Source organism: Passer montanus, unplaced genomic scaffold, assembly GCF_014805655.1.
Source record: "Passer montanus isolate IOZ18808 unplaced genomic scaffold, ASM1480565v1 scaffold16, whole genome shotgun sequence".
Lineage (NCBI taxonomy): Eukaryota > Metazoa > Chordata > Aves > Passeriformes > Passeridae > Passer > Passer montanus.
Window position 1 is genome coordinate 13603257 of NW_024363160.1, and position 7966 is coordinate 13611222.

Here is a 7966-nt window from a genome sequence, read left to right on the forward strand (position 1 = left end):
AAGTTTACCTGTATGTTTTCTCTTGTAGCCACTTCTTATAAATCTTTTTGTGTGAAGACAAATAATCCAGATTTTTATGGGCTAGCAGGTGTTCTGTCTACCAAAGGTACTACAGCTTGGATGCTTTACCCAAGGCAGTGTGCAAGTTGGCAGCTTGGAGAGGAGCAAAAGACTCGATGCACATCAAATGTTCACTGTAAATCAAAATCAGCAGCATGCTGTGACTTTGCCACTTCCAAGGCATGACCTCGGTATACCAAAGAAAGAGTACAAAAGGATTTCTGCTGTTTTCCACCAACTGGAATTTGGACCAATCTGGCAAGGTCTCATCTCAAATAATTATACAATCACAGAACGACGGAATGGTTTGGGTTGGAAGGGACCTTAAAGATCATCTACTGCCAATCCCTCTGCCTTGCACAGCAACACCCTCCACTAGACCAGCTTGCTCAGAGCCCCATCCAACCTGGCCTCGAGCACTTCCATGGATGGGGCATCTACAGCTTCTCTGGGCAATGTTCCAGTGCCTTACCACCCTCACAGTGAAAAATTTTGGCTTAATATCCAATCTAAACCTACTCTCTGACAATTTGAAGCCATTCCCCCTTGTCATGTCACTACCTGCCCTTGTCAATAGTCTCTCTCCCTCTTTCCTGTAGGCTCCCCTCAGGTACTGGAAGGCCACAACTGGGTCACCCCAAAGCCTCCTCTTGTCCAGGCAATGAAGAAACTTAAATAGCTCCTGGTTGTGAATCAGTGAGTACTAAAAGGCAAGAGAAAAGAAAAAAGTCACATACAAATTACCCAAAACAGCCTTTTGAACCTATGGTTTTGCAATGCTGAAAGTTTGCTTGTTGCCCACTACTCACATTCCCAAATGTAATAACACACGGTCATGAAGAAAATACTGCCCAGGGCAGGGGGTACATCCATGTCAGGATATAGCAATGGCCTAAGTTCAATTTCTTACACCATGACTGGGGGTTTTTTGCCAGCTCAATCAGGCATTTTATTCTAGAGACTTCAAAAGTACAATGCAAATATCAGACCTGGCAACAATCAATCTGACAAAAAAGAGAACGAGTTGAAGAGAATTGATCTAGGTGGAAATCAAAGACTGCAGGAAATAATTGTTGCTGGAAACAGTGTATAACCAGCAACAGTAAATGCACTAGAGAAGTTACCTTCCTTCAGATACAGGAAAATAAATGTATCTGCCACCAATACCTCCACAGTGAAGATATCAGACAACAAATACACATTGTGATCAAATAAATCCCTCCAGTCAAAGGTGAATTAAGTAATAGGAGGTGTCTGACTGATTATGTACACTAATAATAAAAAGTGGTATTTCATAAACAGAAGCTCAGACCTTAGCTTTTTGTTTAAGCACAAAAATCAGATTAGACTGCTAACTTCTGCTTACATAAAACCTGGGTTTAACTACTCCTATTCCAAGTTTAAAGTGGAGCAAAAGAAAGCAGAAGCCAGGCAAGAAAAGCAGGCACCTGAGCAGAGCTCCTGGCTGGGATTCCATCACCGTTTCATTCTGATATGCCAGGCTGGTTACCCCAAGGCCTCCATTTAGCCCATTTATTTCTGGAACATGGGAATTTGTATGATGTCATTTTCTAGTTGTGTTAGACCAAGTGTGACTAGATCTGGCTATTATAAAGATTGCAGCACAAACAAAAATACAAAATCCACTGAACAATACAGATGGGGGATGGGAGAGGAACACTGAAACTAAAAGTACATTTCTAAGGGAAATAGATGAGGCCAAGCCACACTACTCAGAGACGACACCCACTTATCTGAAATATATTTCATGAACCTCTGAGAAGCAATGCACAAATGGCCACAGTTAAAAAGCTAGACAGTGAAAAATAAAGCAAGATTTGAGATTGCAGGGGGGCATTGCTGCAACCCTGACGTGCAGGAGTTGAGACTGCTCTCCAGAGGACAGACAAGGCCTTACAGAACACATACACACATGGAGCTTTGTTCATTCCTGATGAAACCTGAAGACTGAGGGACATGAAGGCAAATGCAGACTGGGGTTGTAAAATCTTCTGCACCAGACATTCCTCTCCTAAGAATACATACTGCTTAGTTAGTCTGTCAGAATTTGACCCAAACCTATGCATTTTGGCTGTCATTGTTACATACACTAACACCTCCCAGTGCAGAACACGAGTCTTCATCTTTCTTTGGAAAAGTATTTCAGATCATATATTCTCAGTTCTGTGAATTTTGCATAAGGATTGTCCCGCTTTCTGCCATGTTTTTTATCTTCAAACATCACACAAGGATCTTTCTGCTTATTGAAGAGCTTCCAAAACTCAAGTTTTACCATGAATAAAGAAAATCAGAGGCAATGATGAAAAAATACCTTCCCAATACCAGAAGATAAAATGTTCACACTATGTAAGAAGACCAGAGAATCCAGGCTGCAAACAGTTCCCATATTTTTCATTAATTTCTGACTTCTGCAAGGTGTGTTCCTTGACTTTAAAAGTGTTCTTACCTCATCACAGCCTAAATAGGAATGGCTGCTTTGGAGACAAGGCGGGGAAGAAGGAATCTGTGCTCATCACCATTAAAAGCTACCTACACACTTCTATGCGTAAATGCTTTGAGTCAGGTTATTAATTAAATTTTTCTCAGGAAATAATTTTGAAAGGCCAATGTGGGAAGAACTCATGCTTTTAAGCTGCCAAGACCCCAGCTGAGAGCCACAGAGTTCTTTGTTCCACTCCCAGGCAGCTTTGATGCCGGCCATGGGACTGTTTACAAAAGGGTGATGGTCAAATAAGGAGGGTGGGCAGACACTGGCACAGCTCTCTCTTCCTTGGTAAATGTAAGCAGGCTGGGCCAGGCTGCCTCCAGTTAGGACCTGGAAAGCATCTCCCTTGAAACCAGAAATGCCAGCAACGGATTGGTCCTCTGCTACTTGGTGATCTGGATGACAGGCGAGGTGTGCTGCACAGCAGAAATGCAGCTACCACTACCAGCTGACCATTCCAAAAAAGTTTTGGGCTAGCTCATCTAACTCCTCTCCCAAACAACTAAGAAACAACACAATTTTATTTGCCTAAATGCTTTGTAAGTGAGGGGATGTGCATGCATGCATCACATGTGTTCTTTATACCTTAAAAGACCAGGATGAACAACCCCCACTAATACTATGAAAATACAAAGAGCTGCTAAATGAGAAGCCAGAGCAAATAAGAACTACCCACCAAACAGCAGTAGAGATACAGCATTAATTTAACACTAAGACATTTTGCCACTTGTCTTTAAATAATACAGACATAAATCAAATTCCAGCTATTACACACAAAAGCACCTGCCACAGAACTCTTAATTCTTGCTATGGTTGTACTAAACCCCTCCTGCCTGAGCACAAGTTACTGGTCACCTCTCTATCTAGATAACTCTATCATGTAACTTTAACTTTGTAGTGGCAAATACTTAGTTGGCATCTCAGTCTTAAGTAGACAGAGAACCACGTACTTTTTGAATGGTGTCAGGAGTTGTATATACTTAAAGGGTAAGAATTTTTTCCCTCTCCACAGCCCTTCTGTCTTCAACCACAGGCTCGTTTAGTGCAGCACATGCGATCTGTCCATCTGTAAAGTAAAGCAGTGCACCATTCTTGTTGCCTTCAGTTTTAATACTAGAATCATACAGGTATTATAGGATCATACAATCACAAAAGTACAATAAAGGATTAGAGACTGCAAGTTAATGTTGTTAACACCGCATGAATAACACATCAATTCCAAATAAATCTGAAGGTAAAAGTCAAGAGGTTTTGAAATACCAGAAGAAATAGTTTCTACTCTATGGAACACGAGCAGTTCAGAATGTATTTTTTAACAGACTGGAAGCAAGGTGATAGAACAAAGAGCTTCCAAAGCAGTACTCTGTTCACAGCATCCCACTCCAAAGATCAAACACCATTACACTACTAATTGAGGTGACACTCAAAGACTTCAAATAATGAGTGTTTAATGCACAGTCTGAATGACAGCTCAAGGAAGCAAATAATTATCCCAGTCATTGGACAGATATAAAGACACTGTTAACCAGAAATGTCATGGCCTTTAACTTTCATTTCATATTATTTCAGTATTTCAAAGTTACAGCATTAAAGGAGTGAAAGTATAGTACTACCTTGGCATGAGAATTTTCCTATACATGAAACAGCTACATATGGTGCTGACTTAAAGGACAGAGATGTTGAAACATCTTCTGATAACGCTGTAATAAATGTCACATTAGTGCAACAAGTTAGTAGTATCATATGATGCAGTAAATTTAATCTGCAAATCTTCAGACAGAAAAAAATGTACATATGACAGGAAATTGTTTCAGAAAACACAACCCAAGATGACTATGACCATCTCCGCAAATCCTCAAATTGTGATGTTGTGGCAAGGAGTTATTTTAGATTTCTCAGAAGCAGACAGTCCCAGAGTTCAAAGTGCAACGTACCTCCCAGAGATGGGAAATAATGCCCTCTCCCAAAACTGCAGTCAGGCAAACAACAAACACTGGAGGATTCTGTTGGCCAGAAAAGGTCAGGGCTGTTGGCAATTCGCCCAATACCATTACAAAAGCAGAGCTTTTAGTACAGGGTTTTCTCAGAATAGTAATTGACTCTCTTAACTACACGCACACATTTAAACCCAAAACTGCTGATCACCAACCACTTAGATGAATGTGGAAAGTAAAGGGCCAGCTGCCACCACCACCACACACTTCTACACTTTCGGTTTACACAGCTCCTCTTTGTGGCAAGTCTTGTCAAAGCTTAAGAGAAACAAAGCCATCTCAACCTGCTGTACTTCACCACAATGTTTTAACAACTGTATGCAGGAATACTCTATCTTAAGAAAGTTAAAAGAGATAAAGAGAATTGGGTTAAATCCTGCAAGGCTGACTTTAAGGAGTTCCAAATGCTACATCATTTCCCAAAGCCATTCTGTGAAGCTGAACCCTCACTCCCATGTTAACCCAGTTTTCATGATGCTGGAAGATCTGCTAGAAACACCCTCTTCCATATCTTCATGACAACTTCACAGCTCTACTGTTTGAGGTGCTCTCATCCTAATTGAAACAGCTCTTTATTTCTGTGACAACTGGAAAAATACAGAAAATTCTTCAGGCTATTTTCAAGTCAAGTCAGTAAGAGATGCGTTTACCTCTTCCAGGTTTCTTCTTTTCTTGGCAATTTTTAGTAGAAATTGCAGAGGGAAATCAAACTCTTCTCCCCTCCCCTTGTCATTCCCACATGTTTAAAAATAATAATAGGATGTAATAATAGTAATATTAAAATTTAAATAGTCAGTGTGTTAAATCAGCATACCTACACATTTGTAAGAATCAGCAGGGAGCAAAGCAGGAACAAGCACAAACCAGCTTAGGAAAACTTTCATAGTATAATTGCACAGCCACTCCTTCTGTACTTCTGATTTAACAAATACCCAGTTTGGGGTTTTCTAACCCAAACTACATAAAGTTTATAAATTATGAATTATAAAACCATGTTTACATTTAATCCATACTGCTTATATTAAAAGCAGAAGGTTGGGATGCTGCTGTTAAGAAGTGGTGAAAAGTCATAAATTTGTATAGAAAACACAAATTTCATCAAGAGATCCAAAACACTGCTTCTATGTGCATTATCTCAACATCTTCCATTAAAATATGCATTTATACAGTTTGTCACTTATATAAATAATTTTTAAAATATTTATCACTATTTTTAAATGGTAAAGACTAAAAAACATTATAGAAGTGCTTGAATATGGAAATGCTACTTGACAGTTTGCTTATGTGTATTTTAAAAAACAGAATTGACTGTACATAAACTTACAGCTCTTTACAAATTGAGCTGAAAGTATACATCCATTTAGTTAAAAAAAAAAACAAGAAACCTGACAAATTTATAAACCACTATGACCACTATGATTACAACACTATGGTAATGTAAGAAGTGATTTTGTGAGGTTTTTTAAAGCATCAAGTATGTTATTTTTATACTTCTAGCATTACATCCTTCATACTTTAGCCCATGATCAGTCGCGTCTTCAACAGAAAATGTACAGCACATTGATTGAGGGAATAAGGCAATCAGCAGAACAAGAAACAAAAAACCATCTCCCACAATTGCTTCAACAAAGAGTTAAAACAGAGGGATTAACAAGTTTTAAAGCTTTTTTTAAATTTATTATCATTATTATTTAATAAAGACTACAGACAGTCATGTTCCTCTAACACCTCCCCACCTCATAAATCTTTCAAGCTTCACAAGAGTTCTGAACACATTATTTAGAAACATTGATGAGAAACATATTTTGTCCCACTGCTTCACATCTATCTGGAATTTCACTCACATAAAAGACCAACAGGATTTTTAAGTCATCTGTCTTTGGTACAGTAACACATATTCAGACTTGCTTAGTACCAGTTTGCTCCTCCTCTAGCAGTTGAAATCAGCCACATGAGGACAATCTGGCTGAGTTTTCATAAACTAGAGGCCAGAATTAAAGCAAGTAGTAGTCAGACATCCTGCCTCTGCCACAGGACAATTATCTGGTGGCCTACTAAGTGTGTCTTCTGCATCAAAAGAGAGCATAAGAGAAGTGTAACTTAGATTTTTAAGCCTTGAGCTATTGTCCCAAAAGCAACTAAATAGCTACAAACTCACCATTTAAGTAACCATGCAAAACACAAACACTTGTCTAAATTGTACAGTTGTTACCATTATAGATGACCAACTGTCATAATATGCACTAGACTTTTTCTTTTGGTATCCCCCATACAGTAACAAACATTTAGGAGGAATGTGCATTATGCATTTATTTGATAATAGTTGAGGGATGCACTGCTGACTCAGTCTTGCTCGGTGAAATGCATTCTCAGCTTGCATTCAGGAAGAGGAGAGCAATCAAGGCCATTGGTAGCTTCACACCTTGCAATGTTTTCTGTACTTTATTATCTGAGTAAGGCACATCATTTATAATGTGGCTATTTCCATAGGCTTGCTCATTGTATCTTAAGGTTTAACAAAGTATGAATCATACCATCTTTGGCTTTTTTTTCTCTGCTTCAAAGAAAATGTATCCATGTCTCAAACAACCAAAACACAAGAACTTTGGCAATGCTTCAGAGCACGAAGTTAGTTTAAAACCCAAATGACTACCAACACAAAAATAATTATGTATTTAGAGCTTTTCCACTTTGTCCCTCACTCAATTGGCTTCAAATGGTGCTCTGCTTTGCAAGCTTTAGTTGATAATAGTTGAAATATGGGTTTGAAAAGAAAAAAAATACACATTTGGTAACAACGGCAAACTCAAATCTTGCTAGAAGAATGTAACACAAATTAAATACTCATGAGAGGAAAATTAAAATTCTGTCATCTAAATAGGCTACCTAATGAGAACTTCAGAATATGAGAAAGCAAATTTGAAGTAAACATTGATCAGAATTGACACCTGCAAAACATAATTTTTCTGGAGGAGAGTAAGCACATTGCTTCAAAATCTTCAGGTAGTACAAGAGTTTTGAGGAGGCTCTGAATTTTATGCAGTAGTTGAAGACATTTTAAAATTTCATAATTAATTACACTTCAGACTTGTCTCAGTGTGAGCAAGTTAGAGAACCAACAAACCTAAGATCACTGCAGGAATATTTTTATAGTCATCCATGTATTACATACTCCAGTGTCAGAGAACAGCTCAACTCCCTCCAGAACTGATTTTTCCTTCTGCAAAATATATCTGTTTAGAGCTGGATATGCAGATTCTCACTGATACAAATGGACAAACTTTTACAGGATCACCTTGTACCACACACAACCATGCAAACAACAGGCTCTTCTTGATGCTCTGTGAATAAGCCAGTCTCTTAAATTGTTACCAACCAAATAATAGTCTACAAGCATTGTCTCAAT

At 38.5% G+C, this 7966-nt stretch overlaps 1 pseudogene; it reads right to left on the reverse strand.

Annotated features, from left to right (window-relative positions):
- The window catches only part of LOC120499218, a 75871-nt pseudogene extending 74938 nt beyond the window's left edge, over window positions 1–933 (reverse strand).
- Window positions 934–7966: the final 7033 nt, after the last annotated feature.